Genomic DNA, 20,409 nt, shown 5'->3' on the forward strand with positions numbered 1-20,409 from the left:
CCATTGACCACTGGAGTTGAAAAAGTGAGGACACAGAAGCGCTTAAGGATTTTTGTCAATCTATTTATGAAAAGGATAAAATGGAAAATAAAAAGAAGCAGATATATAAATAAGGAAGAAGGCACCACACAGCTCAAACTCAACAGAAAATGCCTACATGCATGGGAGATATGGAAGATGATAATCATGACAATGATAATTATGTCTCATTCGCACAACAGCTGTTTATTTACTGTCTCCTTGAGTGGTTCTTGTTGAGTGGTTCTGTTCCTAGTGCTTGAGAATATGATAGTAACAAAACAGAAATAAATTCTGCCCTCATGATGCTTTCATTCTAGTGGGAGCTATAATAAACAAGATAAGTTATTGTCTTAGTCTGTTTCAGCTGCTGTTTAAGAATACCATAGACTGGTGGCTCATAAACAACAGAAATTTATTTCTCACCATTCTGGAGGATGGAAAGTTTCAGAAGATGCTGGTAAATTCAGTGCCTGGTGAGAGCCTGCTTCCTGGTTCACCAATGACTAACTTCTCATCTTGTCTTCACATGGCAAAAAGAGCAAGGGATCTCTCTGCGTTTTCTTTTATAAGGGCACTTATCTCATCATGAGGACTCCACCCTCATGACCTGAAAGTGAAAGTGAAGGCACTCAGTCGTGTCCAACTCTTTGTGACCCCATAGACTGTAGCCCACCAGGCTCCTCTGTCCATGGGATTTTCCAGGCAATAGTACTGGAGTGGGTTGCCATTTCCTTCTCCAGGGGATCTTCCCAACCCAATCTTCAACCCAGGGCTTGAACCTGGGTCTCCCACATTGTAGACAGATGCTTTGCCATCTAAGCCCAAAGACCCCCGCCTCCTAATGCCATTACATTGAACTTTAGGTTTCAAATTATTAATTTCAGGAGGACACAGATTTTTCGGTTTAAAGCAATTACTGAGTGATAATGCTAGAGAGCAAAAAAAAAAAAAAATTGGTTGTGGAAGGAAGATGTAAAATACTGAAGAGGTTGATATTTTAGTGAGGATTACCAATAAAGGAGTTAAGAAATAGCATTCCAGAAATAGAGAATAGCAAGTTCATAAGGAAACATGCCTGGCATGTTGAAGGAACAGCAGGAAAAGCAGTATAGCTCAGAAATTAAATGGACAAAAAGCAGTAGAATGTAATATAAGGTCAGAGAGTTAATGGGAAACCAGGTAAGATAAGATTTGTAGTTCTTGGTTTGTTGTTTTTCAGTCGCCAAGTCATACTCGACTCTTTAGAGCCCCATGGACTGCAGCACATCAGGCTCCTCTGCCTTCCACTATCTCCTGGAGTTTGCTTAGATTCATGTCGATTGAGTAAGTGATGCTATCTCATTGCACTTTACTTTCAACAACAAATACATCCACAACTGAGAGTTGTTTCTTCTTTGGCTCAGCTGCCTCATTCTTACTGGGCTCTTAGTGATTGCCCTCTGTTCTTCCCCAGTAGCATACTGGATACCTTCCAACCTCAGTTCAGTTCAGTCGCTCAGTCATGTCTGACTCTTTTCAACCCCATGGACTGAAGCATGCCAGGCTTTTTCACTCTCCTCTTTAATTTTCATCAAGAGGCTATTTAGTTCCTCTTTGCTTTCTGCCGTTAGGGTAGTACCATCTGCAAATCTGAGATTATTGATATTTCTCCCTGCAGTCTTGATTCCAGCTTGTGCTTCATCCAGTCTGGCATTTCCACTGATGTACTCTACATATCCATAACCTCATATATGCAGATGACACCACCCTTATGGCCTAAAGCAAAGAGGAACTAAAGAGCCTCTTGATGAAAATTAAAGAGGAGAGTGAAAACGTTGGCTGAAAACTCAACATTCAGAAAACTAAGATCACGGAGTCTGGTCCTGTCATTTCATGGCAAATAGATGGAGAAACAGTGCAAACAGTGAGAGACTTTATTTGCTTGGGTTCCAAAATACTGAAGATGGTGACTGCAGCCATGAAATTAAAGGACACTTGCTCCTTGGAAGAAAAGCTACGACCAACCTAGACAGCATATTAAACAGCAGAGCCGTTACTTTGCCAACAAAAGTCCATCTAGTCAAAATTATGATTTTTCCATAAGTCACGTATGGATGTAAGAGTTGGACTATAAAGAAAGCTGAGCACTGAAGAATTGATGCTTTTGAACTGTGGTGTTGGAGAAAAGTCTTGAGAGTCCCTTGGACTGCAAGGATGTCCAACCAGTCTATCCTAAAGGAAATCAGTCCTGAATATTCATTGGAAGGACTGTTGCTGAAGCTGAAGTTCCAATACTTTGGCTACCTGATGTGAAGAGCTGATTCATTTGAAAAGACCCTGATGCTGGGAAAGATTGAAGGCAGGAGGAGAAGGGGATGACTGAGGATGAGATGGTCGGATGGCATCACTGACTTGATGGACATGAGTTTGAGTAAGCTCCAGGAGTTGGTGATAGATAGGGAAGCCTGGCGTGCTGCATTTCATGAGGTTACAAAGAGTCGGCCATGATTGAGTGACTGAACTGAACTCTGCATATAATTTAAATAAGTAGGATGACAGTACACAGCTTTGAGGTAGTCCTTTTTCAATTTGGAACCAGTCTCTTGTTCCATGTCCAGTTCCAACTGTTGTTTCTTGACCTGCATACAGATTTCTCAGGAGGCAGGTAAAAAGGTCTAGTATTCCCGTCTCTTTAAGAATTTTCCACAGTTCATTGTGATCCACACAGTCGAAGAATTTGGCGTAGTCAATGAATCAGAATTAGATGTGTTTTTTTTTTCTGTTTGTTTGTTTTTTCTGAAGATCTCTTGCTCTTTCTGTGATCCAACAAATGTTGGCAGTTCGATCTCTGGTTCCTCTGCCTTTTCTAAATACAGCTTAAACATCTGGAAATTCATAGTTTATGAACTTTTGAAGCCTGGCTTGGAGAATTGGTAGCTTGAACATTATTTGACATTGTCTTTCTTTGGGATTGGAATGAAAACTGTCCTTTTTCAGTCCTATGGCCACTGCTGAGTTTTCCAAATTTGCTGGCATATTGAGTACAGCACTTTCACAGCATCATCTTTCAGGATTTGAAATAGCTCAGCTGGCATTCAGTCACCTCCACTAGCTTTGTTCATAGTGATGCTTCCTAAGGCCCACTTGACTTCCCACTCCAGGATGTCTGGCTCTAGATGAGTGATCACATCATCGTGGTTATCTGCATTGTGAAGATCTTTTTTGTACAGTTCTTCCATGTATTCTTGCTACCTCTTCTTAATATCTTCTCTTTCTGTTAGGTCCATACCGTTTCTGTCCTTTATCGTGCCCATCTTTGCATGAAATGTTCCCTTGGTATATCTAATTTTCTTGAAGATATCTCTAGTCTTTCCTATTTTATTTTTACCTCTATTTCTTTGCACTGATCACTGAAGAAGACTTTCTTATCTCTCCTTGCTATACTTTGGAACTCTGCATTTAGATGGGTATATCTTTCCTTTTCTCCTTATCTTTTGCTTGTCTCCTTTTCTCAGTATTTGTGAGGCTTCCTCAGACAATCATTTTACCTTTTTGCTTTTCTTCTTCTTAGTGATGTTTTGATCACCACTCCTATACAGTATCAGGAACCTCCATGCATAGTTCTTCAGGTGCTCTTATGTATCAGATATAATCCCTTGAATCTATTTGTTATATCCACTGTATAATCGTAAGGGATTTGATTTAGGTCATACCTGAATGGTCTAGTGGTGGCTTTTATTCTGAATAATACGGGAAGCCAGTGCAAGGTATTAAACACAATGACGTGATTATATTTTTAAAAGCTAATTCTTACTGCTGTATTGAGAATATAGACACTCGAGGGGTAAGAGCAAAAGCAAGACTAGTTGGAACTATTCCAGTAATCCAGGAGATAAAGGGTGGAGTATCAATCATACTGATGGCAGTGAGGATGGTATGAACTATACACACAGAAACACATACAAAAGGCAAATAGTATATTGGGGCAAGCAAAAAATTTACAGATGTAATGAATGATGCCTGAGATTAGTTTTTAAATATTTTAGGGAAAAAAACATGAGGGATATAAGAATGAAAATTAGCAAATATTGAAAAATATTGAGCTTGAACACTTTGTATATCAGAGATCATTATGCTTTTCCTTTTGTTCTAGTGTAATTTTTAAATTGTCACAATAAAAGAAAATCTTTGCTAGAATATAATCTCTGTGTTAACAGATATCTTAGTTGCTTTGTTCATGGAAATATACCAAGTATAATGAGCATGACATTGCATATGCTTAATAAATTTTTGTAAATGACAAAATGAATTAAGGCACTATTTAGGAGAAAAGTTTGCTGAATGCCTAGCACTTTGTATATTGGAATTAATTGGCAAAATGACCAGGAGCAGCTATTATCCAGGTGACAATTTTTATTGAAGTATGATTGATTTACGATATTGTATTATTTTCAGATGCACAGCAGAGTGATTCAAAATTTTTACTGTTTACACTCCACTAAAAGTTATTGTAAGATAATGGCTATAATTCCCTGTGCTATACAATATATCCTTGTTGCTTATTTATTTTAAACAGTAATTAGTATCACTTAATCAAATAGCCTAGTTTGCCAACCTCACTCCTCTCCCCTTTAGTAACTACTAGTTTATTTTCTATATCTGTGATTCTGGTTATGTTTTGAATATATATCCACTTGTGTCATTTTTTAGATTCCACATGCAAGTTTTAACATAAAGTATTTGTCTTTCTCTGTCTACTTATTCATTAAGCATAATATTCTCTAGGTCCATCCACAAATGCCAGAATTTCCTTCTCTTTTAGTCTGAGTAATATTCCATTGTACATGTATACAACAACATCTTTATCCACTTGTCTGTTAATGGGAATTTGGGTTGCTTCCATATCTTAGCTATTGTAAATAATTCTACTATGAACATTGGTACATGTATCTGTTCAAATCAGTGTTTTTATTTTTTCTGGATATATACCCATGGGTGGAGTTCCTGGATTATATGGTAGTTCTGTTTTTAGTTGTTTGAGGAACCTCCTGTTTTTCATAGTCACTCTACAAATTAAGATTCCTGCAAATAGCCATTCTGAAGACAGTTGTGGAGAAATATCCCATTGTTATTTTAATTTTCATTCTCTAATAATAGTGATGTTGAACATCTTTTTATGTGCTTGTTAACCATCTGCATGTCTTCTCTGGAAAAATGTCTATTTAGATCTTCTGTCCATTTTTTGTTTGGGTTTTTAAAAAAAATATTGTATGTGCTACTTATATATTTTGATATTATCCCTCTTTAGATATATCATTTGCAAATATTTTCTCCCATTTCATAAGTTGTCTTTTCATTTTATAGATGGTTTCCTTTGCTGTGTTAAAGCTTTTATGTTTAATTACGTCCAAATTGTTTATTTTTGCTTTAATTTCATTTGCCTTGAGAGAGATATCTATGAATATATCACTACAATTTTTGTGAATGTTCTGCCCTTGTTCTCTCTTAGGAGTTTTTTTAGTTTCAGGTCTTTTATAGGTATTTAAGTTACTTTAAGTTTATTTTTGAATATTGTTTGAGGAAATGTTCTAATCTCACTTTATATAAACTTGTCCAGTTTTCCCAGCACCACTTGCTGAAGAGACTATCCTTTCTCCACTGAATATTCTTGCCTCCTTTGTCATATATTAATTAACCATAGGTGTGGTTTTTGGTCTCTCTATTCTGTTTCATTGAACCAATGTCTATTTTTGCACCAGTACTATGCTAATTTATTATGGTAGCTCTGTAGCATAGTTTGAATCTGGGAGTATTCTACCTCCAGCTTTGTTCTTCTTTCTCAACATTACTTTGGAAATTCAGGAGCTTTTGTTGTTTCATGTGAATTTTAAGATTATTTTTTCTAGTTCTGTTAAAAATATAATGAGTATTTTGGTGGGGATTGCATTTAATCTGTAATTTGGGTAGTATGACCATTTTAACAATACTAATTCTGCTAATCTAAGTGCATATGGTATATTTCCCTTTTAGTGAATCATTATCGATTTCCTTCATTAGAGTCTTATAGTTTCCAGAGTATGGGTCTTTCATATCCTTGGTTAAGTTTATTTATAAGTAATTTTTATGTGATTTTAAGTGGGATTGTTTTTTAACTTCCCTTTATGTTAATTCCTTATTGGAGTATGGGAATGCAAAATTTCTGATCTTGTATCCTGCAACCTTGCTGAATTAATATATTCTAATAGTTTTTATCTGGAGACTTTAGGATATATAGAGTACTGTGTCATCTACAAGTAGTGACAGTTTTAACACTTTCCCTCCAATTAGGGATCCCCTGGTAGCTGAGCTGGTAAAGAATTCGCCTGCAATGCAGGAGACTCGGTTCAATTCCTGGGTTGGGAAGATCCCCTGGAAAAGGGGTAGGCTACCCACTCCAGTATTCTTGGGCTTCGCTGGTGGCTCAGCTGATAAAGAATCCACCTAAAATGTGGGAGACCTGAGTTCCATCCCTGGGTTAGGAAGATCCCCTGGAGAAGGGAGTGGCTACCCACACTAGTATTCTGGCCTGGAAAATTCCATGGACTGTATAGTCCCAGGGATTGCAAAGTGTCAGACACAACTGAGTGACTTTCATTTTCACTCTAATTAGGATCCATTATATTTATTTTTCTTGTTTTATTATTGTGTCTTAGACTTCCAATACTATGTTAAATAGAAGCAGCAAAAGTTGATATCCTTATTTCTGAATTTAGCAGGGAGGCTTTTGCTTTTCACCATTGAGTATTATGTTGGCTGTGGGTATGTCATAAATGGCCTTCATTGCATCGAGATATATTTGCTCTGTACCCATGGTGGTTAGAGTTATTATCATGAATGGATTTTGAATTTTGTCAAATGCTTTTCTTTCATCTATTAAAATGATCATGTGATTTTTATCTTTTTAAAAAATGTGGTGTATCACATTGATTGATTTGTGTATATTGAACAATCCTTGTGACACTGGCATAAATCAAACTTGATCATGATGTATGATCCTTTATATGTGTTGCTGGATTTGGTTTGCTTATATTTTGTTGAAGATTTTTGCATCTATACTCATCAAAGATAGTAGTCTATAATTTTCTTTTCTTGCTTTTTCTTTGTCCATTTTTGATATCAGGAAAATGGGGCTTAGTCAAATGAATGTGAGTGTGCTCCCTACTCTTCAACTTTTTGAAATACTTTAAGGAAGATTTGGAGAAGGCAATGGCAACCCACTCCAGTACTCTTGCCTGGAAAAATCCCATGGACAGAGGAGCCTGGTAGGCTACAGTCCATGGGGTCATGAAGAGTCAGACACAACTGAGCGACTTCACTTTTACTTTTCACTTTCATGCATTGGAGAAGGAAATGGCAACCCACTTCAGTGTTCTTGCCTGGAGAATCCCAGGGACAGCAGAGCCTGGTGGGCTGCTGTCTATGGGGTCGCACAGAGTCTAACACAACTGACGTGACTTAGCAGCAGCAAGGAAGATTGGTATTAATTCCTTTTATGTTTGATAGAATTACTCTGTGAAAACATCTAGTTCTGCACATGGCTTGGTGGGGGTTTTTGAGTTCCAAATTCAATTTCACTACTAGTTATCAAGTCTGTTCAGATTGTCTGTTTCTTCCTCATTCAGTTTGTAAGATTGTGTATATCTAGAAATTTGGCCATTGCTTTTAAGTTTTCTACGTTTTTTAGTATATAACTGTTCACAGGATTCTTTTATGGTCTTTTTGTATATCTGGCATTGGTTATTACTTCTGTGCTTTTATTACTTATTTTGTTTATTTGGTTCCTCTTTCTTTGCTGCTGCTGCTGCTGCTGCTAAGTCGCTTCAGTCGTATATGACTCCGTGCGACCCCATAGATGGCAGCCCACTAGGCCCTGCTGTCCCTGGAATTCTCCAGGCAAGAACACTGGAGTGGGTTGCCATTTCCTTCTCCAGTGCATGAAAGTGAAAAGTGAAAGTGAAGTCACTGAGTCGTGTCCAACTCTCAGCGACCCCATGGACTGCAGCCTACCAGGCTCCTCCGTCCACGGGATTTTCCAGGCTAGTTCAGTTCAATTCAGTCACTCAGTCATGTCTGACTCTTTGCAACTCCATGGACCGCAGCACACCAGGCCTCCCTGTCCATCACAAACTCCTAGAGTTTACTCAAACTCATGTCCATTGAGTTGATGATGCCATCCAACCATCCCATCCTCGGTTGTCCCCTTCTCCTTTTGCCTTCAATCTTTCCAGGCATCAAGGTCTTTTCAAATGAGTCAGCTCTTCCTATTAGGTGGCCAAAGTATTAGAGTTTCAGCTTCAACATCAGACCTTTCAATGAACACCCAGGACTGATTTCCTTTAGGATGGACTGTTTGGATCTCCTTGCAGTCCAAGGGACTCTCAAGAGTCTTCTCCAACACCGCAGTTCAAAACCAACAATTCTTTGGTGCTCAGCTTTCTTTATAGTCCAACTTTCACATTCATATATGACTACTAGAAAAACCATAGCCTTGACTAGATTCACCTTTGTTGGCAAAATAATGCCTATGCTTTTCAGTATGCTGTCTAGGTTGGTCATAACTTTCCTTCCAAGGAGTAAGCATCTTTTTATTTCATGGCTGCAGTCACCATCTGAAGTGATTTTGGAGACCCCCTCAAATAAAGTCTACCACTGTTTCTACTGTTTCTCCATCTATTTGCCATGAAGTGATGGGACCGGATGCCATGTTCTTTGTTTTCTGAATGTTGATCTTAAGCCAACTTTTTCACTCTCCTCTTTCACTTCCATCAAGAGCCTCTTTAGTTCTTCGCTTTCTGCCATAAGGGTTGTGTCATCGGCATATCTGAGGTTATTGATATTTCTCCTAGAAATCTTGATTCCATCTTGTGCTTCATCCAGTCCAGTGTTTCTGATGATGTACTCTGCATATAAGTTAAATAAGCATGGTGACAATATCAGCTTTGATGTACTCCTTTTCCTATTTGGAACCAGTCAGTTGTTCCATGTCCAGTTCTGTTGCTTCTTGACCTACTTACAGATTTCTCAAGAGTCAGATTAGGTGATCTGTTATTCCCATCTCTTTCAGAATTTTCCAGTTTATTGTGATGCATACACAAATTTCTTTGCTAAAAGATTATCAATTTTATTTATATTTTCAAAAACCTGACTTTTGGTTCCACAGATATTTTCTATTGTCTTTTATCTCCATTTTATTTTCTTTCTAATCTGTATTATTTCCTTTCTTCTGCTGGCATTAGGCTTTGTTTGTTCTTATTTTTTATAAGTACATTATATGGTAAGTTAAGTTGTTTATTTGAGTTTTTTTGTTGTTCCTTGCCGAATTCCTGTGTAACTATGAAATTCCCTTTAGAATTACTTTTGCTATATCCATAGATTTTGGAAAGTTGTGTTTCCATTTTTATTTATGTTGGGGTATTTTCAGATTTCTTCTTTGATTTCTTTTTGACCCTGTGTTTTAGTAGCATGTTGTTTAATTTCTACTTGGTTATGCTTTACCCAGGTTCTTTTTTTTTTTTTTTCTTTTTGCTATAAGTAATTCTAGTTTTTCAACCTTGTGGTCAGAAAGAAATGATTGATATAATTTCTATCCTCCTTTTTGTTGCTGAGGCTTGTTTTGTAACCTAGCATGTGATCTATCCTGGAGAATGTTACGTGTGCACTTCAAAAGAATATGTATTCTGCTGCTTTTGAAAGTAATGTTTTGTAACTATCAATTAAATGCAACTTGTCTATTGTGTTATTTAAGACCACTGTTGCCTTATTGATTTTCTCTCTGGATACCATATCCATTGCTATCAGTGTTGTGTTAAAGTTGCCTACTGTTATTGTGTTATTTTCAATTTCTCCCTTTATGCCTATTCATATTTGCTTTATATGTTTAGGTGATCCTGTGTTGGGTGTGTATTTGTTAATGAGCATAATATCCTCTTCTTGTATTAATTCCTTTATCATTATAAAATGCTCCTTTTTTGTCTTTTGTTCTAGCCTTTTTTTTTTTTTTAAGTCTTTTATATCTGATATAACTGTCCCCTACCTAATCTTTTCTGGTTCCATGAAATATATTTTTCATCCTCTCACTTCCAATCTTTTTGTGTCTTTAGCAATGAAGTGAGTCTATTTGAAGGGTCTTATTTGTTTGCTTGTTTTTATTCATCAGGCATCCTGTGTCTTTTAAACAGAGCACTTAATCAATTACATTTAAAATAACTATTGCTTAGTATGTACTTATTGCCATTTTATTACTTGTTTCCCGGTTATTTTTTATGTTCTCCCTCTTTTCAGTACTTCTTCCCTTTGTGTTTTGATAATTTTCTTTCTAGTATGGTTGAGTTCCTTTTGTTGTTGTTGTTGTGTCTCTATAATAGGTTTTTCATTTGTGGTTACCATGAAGTTTCACATATGTTGACCCATTATTATATCTCCATGATTTAAGCTTGTAGTCATTATAACTCATTATTGACCGGAGGATTTTGCAGAAACTAATGTCTGCAGCTGGCAATTTTTATTTTGGCTGGCCAAAAAATTACACCTACCCTTTCACTAATACTTTGTGGATTATTACCTTCAATAGTTAAACCTGACACACTTGTAAAGTTCTAATTTCATGAAATGTTGTCTTCAGTCCTCTCTTCTGTCGAAGCTAAGGTGCATTTTCCAGCACTGAGTTTCATTTTCACTTGCTATAGCAGAATCAATAACTAAGGGGTTTTTGTTGTTGTTTTTGTTTTTTCTGTCTTTTTGCTGGTCTAGTATTCACATCATCTGGATCAGAACTATATTCTGAGGGACTATCATCTACAAACTGAAAGGAGGGATTCCCACTTACCCTACCCACCTGGGGAATGTTCAAAGCTGGGATTTACTGAGCACCTACTATGCGTCAGATACAGCGTGCATGTCATTTCTATGTGAATTTTCACCTGCTCTTCACACAGCTGTTTCAAATAGGATAGTTCTTTCTTAATCTCCAAGTTGGAGTTGCCAACACTGTATGAGTTGCATTTATACTAAATATATACTATACACTTATTCTAAGATGATTGCATGTTGTTTATCTGAAATCCAAGTTTAACTGGGCATTCTGTACTCAATCTGGTAGCCTTACAGCAAGTATAGCACCCACTGCTCATCTCAGTCAACACTGAAGACATTTTTATTTCCAGTGACTCATCTTTTCCATAAGAGTTTATTGCCCATTTGTATCAAGATGTGTGGCTATGTGTGTATGTGAGTGTGCGTGTAGAGAGAACAAGAAGAATAAGGTATAATATCTTGGAATGTTTTATGTACCAGTCATGCTGCATAAGAGTATCAGAAACACTTTTCATTTCATTGAAATAACTTCATTTTTTCCAAATGATTGTGTAGTTTCTACTTCCAACATCTTTGTGTATCAAAAATATCACCAAAATTTCTAGAAAAAAGGTAACTTCCTCTATTAGTTCTGCTCACATTGTAAACTAAGGCAATGTAACCAACAGAGCAACTCAGCAACATTCAAGGCAGCTGTATTATTTGTTGCTGGAGTCACAACAGAGTAATGATTATGTGCAGAACACGAGGCAATAAATAAATGAAGCAAATTGTCCCTATCTTGGGAACGGATATTTGACCTCAAGGAGCTTACCATCTAACAAAGCTTCTCTATGAAAAGAGCTGTAGGACCCCAGACCATCTCAAAGATGGAGAGAGGCCCAGGTCACTTCACTTATTTAAGAAACTTGTTAAAAATGAAGAAATCCCATAATAGAGTTTCAAAAATTATAATGCAATTTAGTATTTACATTTAAAATTTTAATGCTGAAAATTATCACTCAGAATTGTTGTGCTGTTCTCAACTTAAAAATGTGAAATTTATTTTTAAAAGATTAATTTATATTTCATTATAGTAGCTGTGATCCTACAATGTAACAGACACTCATCTAACATAGTCTCTGAAACGTTTTCAACTTGAAGCCTGTGAACATGAGAAATATATTTCTATTCTTTCCAAGCACTTTAGTAAGTCTCATATTCCCTTGGGGTGTGAGGAGATATGATCTGGATCATCAGGGAATTAGAACAAAATGATTGGGGAGTTCAGATTGGAGGGGTATAGCTTGAAGGTAAGTTTGTTCATCCCTGCACCCCACCTTGCTAATGCTGATGGCTTCCAATTCACTATCCTGAAATATCATCCTATCAGCTTTGGTGTTAAAACAATTCCCACAATCATCCTTAAAAAATAACTGGATAATAACCATTTATTTTTATAACAATCACATATTTTTTGTGTTTGGGCAACTTGATAGATAACTATTGGTCATTCTTTTACTTTTGTTATCAAGCCACTACTATGTTCCAAGGTGCAATGGTATGCTCTTTCTTCATGGAATCCCACTCAATCTTAAAAACTCCATGAGGCTGGTTAATTAATGTATCTTATGATATCAAGAGTTACATGTTTATTCCTTGTAAAAGAGTTAGTCTTTTTGCTTTTGTATGATTAAACATATTTAGGCAAAAGATGGAAACTCTTTACTTTCATCATTGAAAGCTTGGTTGAACTAAACTGCTGATTTGTAGTCACTAGATGTGTTTTCAAGAAGGAAATTGAATTCTGGTTGTTCTTTGTTTTGTCTGATTTTTGTAAGTTTGGAGAAACCAGTTAACTCTGTACTTAGTAAGAGAGTTCACCATCAGTGATGAATCAATCCTCAGGGCCTACAAAGGTCTCATGTGTACACAGTGCTTACATAAGGCCCTGGTAGAATCTGGTGTTCTTTATTAAACAGTATAAATGCAGAGTCATATTTTAGCCATTTTAGGCTATAGTATCCTGAGTTTTATTAGAGGTATTTTAAATGGTTTCCTCAGTTTACGGGAAACAGAGATAGCAAAATCCTTTATTACTAGATGTTTAGAAATATTCCCTTGTGCCAGGAGTTACAAATTGGAGGCATACTAGCCCAGTCTCACCAATAGACATATTTTGCTGTTATTGTTTGGCATGCAGAGTGACTGTAAAAAATTACTTTGCAGGATGTAAACATCAGGAGATTTCAAACACACACACACACATATATGGGTGAAATGGATGGATGAACAGATTTGGAATTCAAGTTCTCATGATTACCTTCAGTTCAGTTCAGTTCAGTTGCTCAGTCATGTCTGACTCTTTGCAACCCCATGAATTGCAGCACATCAGGCCTTCCTGTCCATCACCAACTCCCGGAGCTCACTCAGACTCACGTCCATCGAGTCAGTGATGCCATCCAGCCATCTCATCCTCAGTCATCCCCTTCTCCTCCTCCCCTCAATCCTTCCCATAATCAGAGTCTTTTCCAATGAGTCAACTCTTCGCGTGAGGTGGCCAAAGTATTGGAGTTTCAGCTTTAGCATCAGTCCTTCCAATGAACATCCAGGACTGATCTCCTTTAGAATGGACTGGTTGGATCTCCTTGCAGTCCAAGGGACTCTCAAGAGTCTTCTCCAACACCACAGTTCAGAAGCATCACTTCTTTGGTGCTCAGCTTTCTTCACAGTCCAACTTTCACATCCATACATGACCACTGGAAAACCATAGCCTTGACTAGACGGACCTTTGTTGGCAAAGTAATGTCTCTGCTTTTCAATATGCTATCTAGGTTGGTCATAACTTTCTTTCCAAGGAGTAAGCATCTTTTAATTTAATGGCTGCAGTCACCATCTGCAGTGATTTTGGAGCCCCCCAAAATAAAGTCTGACACTGTTTCCACTGTTTCCCCATCTATTTCCCATGAAGTGATGGGACCGGATGCCATAATCTTCGTTTTCTGAATGCTGAGCTTTAAGCCAACTTTTCCACTCTTCTCTTTCACTTTCATCAAGAGGCTTTTTAGTTCTTCTTCACTTTCTGTCACTGTTTGTCAATGTGGAATATGCATTCTAACTTAGCAGCAACTGGTCAGAACTCAAGGGTGGGTTCCATTCAACTTGGGTAGATAATCTCCTTTCACTGGGGTCCTCACCTACTTCTTGTGTCTTGGCACTGAGGCCAAGTGTCAGCTACCATATATCATGCTGACAGGATGCTTTATTATTTTTTTGTCCTCCAATATACCCAGCTTCTTGCACATATAATATTTATTAAATACTTACCGCACACCAGCTATGGATGATGAGCCTTCTCTCCATGAAGTTCTCAATCCTATGGGAGAGATAAATACATAAATAATTGATTCAGTTACAGTGAAGGATATGTACTTCCATTAAAGCTTATTTAGATATTACACTTTTTCCTGGATGTTGAAGCAAAATTAGAGGTCTTCACAGAGCAGGTGATATTTAAATAAGATTTTCCAGAAGATAGCAAATTAAGAAGTGGAGATAAAACATTCTGGGTATACAAAAAATCAGAGAGACATGAAAATACATTTGAGACCTAGCAGTCTGTTGGACTTTTGTGTAAGGGGCTGAAAGGAATATTGAGCAACAAGGTAATGTGGTTAAACTTTGAATGTGGTCCTCAATGATTTTTGAATTGCTATTAGCAACTACCAGGGAAAATATTATTGTTGATAATTGAAATCCTGCATGCTTCAATATGTATGCACTTTTTTCCTTCTCTTATAGTTTCCAAGACTTTTTTTCATTAAACATCTTTTTGTACTTAAAAGCATTATTTTAGACAAAACATTTTTCTTCAAGATAAATTACACTAATTTTATTTAATATTTTCTTTTAAGACCTATTTTATATTTCTTAAATATCTTTCGTTCCTCAACTGTTCTGTATACTTGTAAGACTGATTGGTCTTATTCTATAGTATGATATTACTCAGATTATGGAGTCAATAGTCCTTAGTCCCTTTGATCTTGAACAAATTTGCCTCTCTTTCCTCGCTTTAGAATGCGCTTAATAAAATCTTCCCTACAGAATTGGAAGCATTAAATGTGATAAATGAAAATAATTTGGCACAGTGCCAAGAAAAGTGTCATTGAAAAGTAATAGTCTGATTGTTGTTATTAGTTACTGCTTGTTGTTACAGAACTTTTAGGGCAGAGATACATCAAAACTTTAGTAGTACCTGAGACCCTAAGATGACTGTAACAGCCATTTAACTTGAGAGCATTTTTCAGCTTCTAAATTGCCTAGCATTTTTAACCCCAATTACTAGCTCTTTTTTAAAATCACCTCTTAGACTTGATATTTTCTTAGTATTATCTCAAAATACCTCCATCAGATTTATTGTCCATGTATTTCCTTTTCTTTTAAAAAATATTAGGGCATTCAGGATATTTAAAGAATTTAAATCAATTAGCAAGAGAGACAATCCAATAGAAAATTGGGTAAAAAAAAAAATCTCAAACAGGTAACTCACCAAGAGTGCAATTCAAATTGTTGATGAGAATATGAAGATGTGATCAACTTTGCTAGTCATCAGAGAAGTATAAACTAAAGCAATAGTGTGATTCTTCACCATCAACACACTAAATTGAACAGACAAAAATAGCAATACAATTATAAGTATCAATGAAGACATGAAGCATCCAATTTTTATAAATTTCTGGTAGGACTGTAAATTGGTATAATAATTCTAGAAAACTATTCAGCAGTATGCATACATGCATGCTAAATTGCTTCAGTCATGTCTGACTCTTTGTGACACTATGGACTCTAGACCACCAGGCTCTTCTGCCCATTGGAATCTCCAGGCAAGAGTACTGGAGTGGATTGCCATTCCCTTCTCCACAGGATCTTCCTGACCAAGGGATCAAACCTGCATCTCTTATGTCTCTTGCATTGAGAGGTTCATTATCACTAGCACCACCTAGGAAGCCCTTTCAGCAGTATACACTAATGCTAAGTATGCACATAACATAGGACCAGCCATTCTACTTCTCTGTAAATATCCAACAGAAATGTGTCCGTGTTTTCGCCAAAAGACATAGGTACATTCTAACAGCAGTGTGTTTACAACACTGTAGACTGTACGCTTACCTGTCTATCAATGTACAATATAAATACAACAACAATGTATAAATAGATTTTGGTACAAGTACCTAGTGAAATAACAAGTTACTTCATAACACTGAGTAAACAGCATTGAATATAAGCAAGCTGTAGAGGGCATAGATAGAGCAGGACTTTCAAAATGAGGAAGGAAAAGAAGATGGATGGACCCCTTCCTAACAAAACAACAATTTTATTGATAAATTTAAAAAAATCATTTGTCAGTAAAATGCACTAAGGGAAGACAGCAAATGAAAAATAAGGCTTACACATAAAAATCTATAAAATCTCATGCCATTCTTTGGCATTTGAACCATGTCTTTATGCTCCCCAGGTAGTGTTTTGGAATTTCCACCCCCAGGTGCTCTATTCAAGTCAAGCCAAGAAGACCTGAGCTCATTCTTCTCCATGTCCCACTTTGAGGTTATATGTTCACCCTGGGAGTGGAAGGAAGACTATCACTCTTTCTGATCCCTACCCAGTGCTGTGTCACAGAAGATTTATTTCCAGAAGTCATGGCACAAGTGATCAGCTCTGCTTTTCCCAACTCAACTGTCACTTGTAAGACAGAAGCTCAATCACAGCACATCCCATCAAGAATAATGGGCTCTGATTGGCCTATGCCAGCTGAAACTCCAATACTTTGGCCACCTCATGTGAAGAGTTGACTCACTGGGAAAGACTCTGATGCTGGGAGGGATTGGGGGCAGGAGGAGAAGGGGACGAAAGAGGATGAGATGGCTGGATGGACATTAGTTTGGGTGAACTCCAGGAGTTGGTGATGGACAGGGAGGCCTGGTGTGCTGCAATTCATGGGGTTGCAAAGAGTCAGACATGACTGAGCAGCTGAACTGAACTGAACTGAAAGGCTCCATGATGTGGTCAGACACCCAGAGTCAGACATTCTGAAGGGTGAAGCCTAGGGAAGCACTGCTGTTAATAAAGCTAGTGGATGCAATGCAACTCCAGTAAAAATATTCAAAACCCTAAAGGACATTGCCACCAAAGTGTTGCATTCAATATGCCAGCAAATCTGGAAGACCCAGCAGTGGCCACAGAACTGGAAAAGGTCAATCCTCATCCCAGTTCCCAAGAAGAGGAGTACTAAAGAATATTCTAACCATTGGACAATTGCACTCATCTCCTATGCTAGTAAGGTCATGCTTAAAATCTTGCATGTGAGGCTTCAGCTTTATGAGACCAAGAACTTCCAGATGTCCACACTGAGTTTAGAAAAGGAAGAGGAACCGGATATCAAATTGCCAACATTCACTGGATTGTAGAGAAAGCAAGGGAATTCCAGAAAAACATCTACCTCTGTTTCATCAAGTACGCTAAAGCCTTTGACTGTGTGGATAGGCAGGAGAAACATCAACAACCTCAAATATATGGATGATATCAATCTAATGGCAGAAAGCAAAGGGGAACTAAAGAGCCTCTTGATAAGGGTGAATGAGGAGAGTGAAAGAGCCAGCTTAAAACTAAATATATATATAAAGCACACTAAGATCATGGCATCCAACCCCATTACTACATGGCAAATAGAAGGGGAAAAGGTGGAAGTAGTGGCAGATTTCCTCTTCTTGGACTCTAAAATAATTTCTGATGGTGACTGCAGCCAGGAAATCAGAAGACAATCACTTCTTGGCAGGAAAACTGTGACAACCTAGAGGGTGTGTTGAAAAGCAGAGACATTACTCTACCAACAAAAGTCAGTATAGTCAAGGCTATGGTCTTCCCAGTGGTCACATACGGTTGTGAGACCTGGACCATAAAGAAGGCAGAGTGCCAAAGAATTGATGCCTTCAAACTGTGGTGCTGGAGAAGACTTCTGAAAGTCCCTTGTACAGCAAGGAGATCAAACAAGTCAACCTTACGGGAAATTAACCCTGAATACTCATTGGAAGGAGTGATGCTGAAGCTGAAGCTCTAGTATTTTGGTCATCTGATGCAAACAGCCAACTTATTGGAAAAGTTCCTGATGCTGGGAAAGATTGAGGGCAGAAGAAGAGGGCATCAGAGAATAAGATGGCTGGATGGCATTACGGATGCAATGAACATAAAGCTGGGCAAACTCCAGGAGATAGTGAAGGACAGGGAGGCCTGGCATGCTGTAGTCCATGGGGTCGCAAAAAGTCAGACACAACTGGGCAACTGAACAACAGCAAAGGTTCCATGATGGGGGCTAAAGCTGAGACGTCCAGGGGCTGTCATCAGGTGGCCAAAGTCTTGGAGCTTCGGCTACAGTATTAGCTATTCCAATGAATATTCAAGGTTGATTTCCTTCAGGATTGACTGGTTTGATCTCCTTGCTGTCCAAGAGACTCTCAGTAGTCTCAATTCAAAAGTATCAATTCTTCTTTGGCACTCAGCCTTCTTTATGATCCAAATTTCACATCAGTACCTGTGTTACACCTCCAGAGAAAGTAGGTGTCATCCCTGGAAAGCATGTCCTTAGTTTCAGCTTTGATGCAGGGGTACTGGGTTTCTTCCCAGAATAAAAGTCAGGCCATGAGGAATAAGATCTCTCCATTTCTACCATAGTGGGCTGACTTTGACCTGGAGTAGAGTGTTGAGAATTCCATGACTAACGGTGGCATCAAGAAACACTGTAGTCTTGGCAGAAAGTAATTAAGAGGAGGAGGTTGGCTCTATGACACAAGCAAAGCAGCAGAGCATCCAGACGTTTAACAGACAGTAGTACTGGGGAATGTAGAGCAAAGAACTCTCATAGGATCACAGACAACTTTAGGAGTCAGGATGGCTATCTGAGCTGCACACGCAGGGGAGTGTGAAGAGCAGGAAGCAGCCAGAATTGAAAGCTACAAAGAGACTCCATCAGAAGCCTCACCTTCAGATTAAGTTTAAGTCTCTGAGCAAACACTGAACAATAAGCTGCTCAGAATCATAGTCACCTCCTAAAACTCCAGGCTTAAAAGTAAAATCACATTCACCCCTGGGGATCTAGAAGACTGTGCTCATGTCACAGGCTGTACCCTCTGAAGAGAAATCAGAGAGGGAGTCTTTAAACCACCAGTCCCCAACTGAACATGGGAGGAGAAAAAACAATGCAAACGTCACGTACTATGACAGCAGCTTCCAAATCACACAGATCTTCAGTGGTAAAGGGTGAAAATCTAACTGTTAAGGCAGCTGAGCTTGTTTGACTAGTAAGTGGTTTAAGCCAACCCAGGGGTAGCCCCTAGGTACTTAGACTAAAAGGAAGAAAGGAAAAAATAATCTGAGCGTGAGTACTGTAAAGAAAGTGAAAAGATAATCCTCAGGATTGGAGATAGTATTTTCAAATGATATATATTTCATAAGGGATTTGCATATCTTCTTACAACTCAATGATAAAAAGGCCAAAAAAAAATCCAATTCAAAAGCAGGCAGTGTATTTAGTCGACATTTCTTCAAAAAAAAAAAAAAAAAAAAGATATACAATTGGCAGAGAAGCACCTAAAAAGATGTTCAACATTATTAGTCATTAAGGAAATCCAAATCAAAACTATAATGAGATATTACTTTATATTCACTAGGATGACTATAATTTTTAAAATAAATATTTATAAAGATAAAAAAGAAATCAGAACTCTCATACTTTGCCAGTGGGTATGTAAAATGCTACAGTCACTTTGTAAAATAATCTAGCAGTCCCTCAAGATAGTAAACATAAAATTATCATATGAACTAGCAATTCTATCTCTAGTTATATACCCAAGAGAATTAGAAACTTACACCCACACAAAATCTTATATAAGAATGTACATAGTAGCATTATCCAGAACAACCAACGTGTGAAAACACCACAGATGGTCACCAAATAATAATTGGGTGAAGCATGGAATTTCCACATAGTAGAATATTTGACAATAAAACAGGATGCCAAAGTAGCCAGTTACAAAGGACCATTTATTGTTGATTCCATCTTTATGAATGTCCATGATAGGCAAATAACTTGTTTCTATAGACACATAAGGTGTATGAGTGATTGCCTAGAAGCAGAGAGTGGGTTTGGGAGTGACTGCTAACAGAGTTTCTTCTTGAAGGGACAAATATGTTCTAAAAGTGGGTTGTGGTGACAGTTACACAGTCCTGGAAACTTACTACAATCATTGAATTATATACTTTAAATCACTGAATTGTAGAGTGTGTGAATTATACCTCAGGAGAGCTTTTTAAAATGTAAAATAAACCATGATTGTGTTGCTAAATCACAAAATAATGATGCTGGGGGAAAAATCCAGTCATATTAAAGATACATACAGAGTAATTCCTTTTACAAGCAAAAAGGGAAAAGATAAAGCTAGGGTATGTTGTTAAAAGTCAGGATAGTGGTAGGCATAGGGTAGTGACAAAATGGAAGTAGGAAGGGTGATTTGGGAAGGCTAAAAATAT

General features: G+C 37.6%; 1 long non-coding RNA gene across 1 annotated transcript in view; it reads right to left on the reverse strand.

The window, feature by feature from the left end:
* Nucleotides 1-444: 444 nt before the first annotated feature.
* The window catches only part of LOC138441390 (uncharacterized), a 283,320-nt gene continuing 263,355 nt past the window's right edge, over nt 445-20,409 (reverse strand). The window contains exons 2-3 of the long non-coding RNA XR_011257329.1: nt 14,158-14,206; nt 445-628 (exon numbers count right to left, since the gene is read on the reverse strand). This is a non-coding gene — a long non-coding RNA (uncharacterized lncRNA). The remainder of the gene's footprint in view (nt 629-14,157; nt 14,207-20,409) is intronic.

This window comes from Ovis canadensis, chromosome 5, assembly GCF_042477335.2.
Source record: "Ovis canadensis isolate MfBH-ARS-UI-01 breed Bighorn chromosome 5, ARS-UI_OviCan_v2, whole genome shotgun sequence".
NCBI classification, from domain to species: domain Eukaryota; kingdom Metazoa; phylum Chordata; class Mammalia; order Artiodactyla; family Bovidae; genus Ovis; species Ovis canadensis.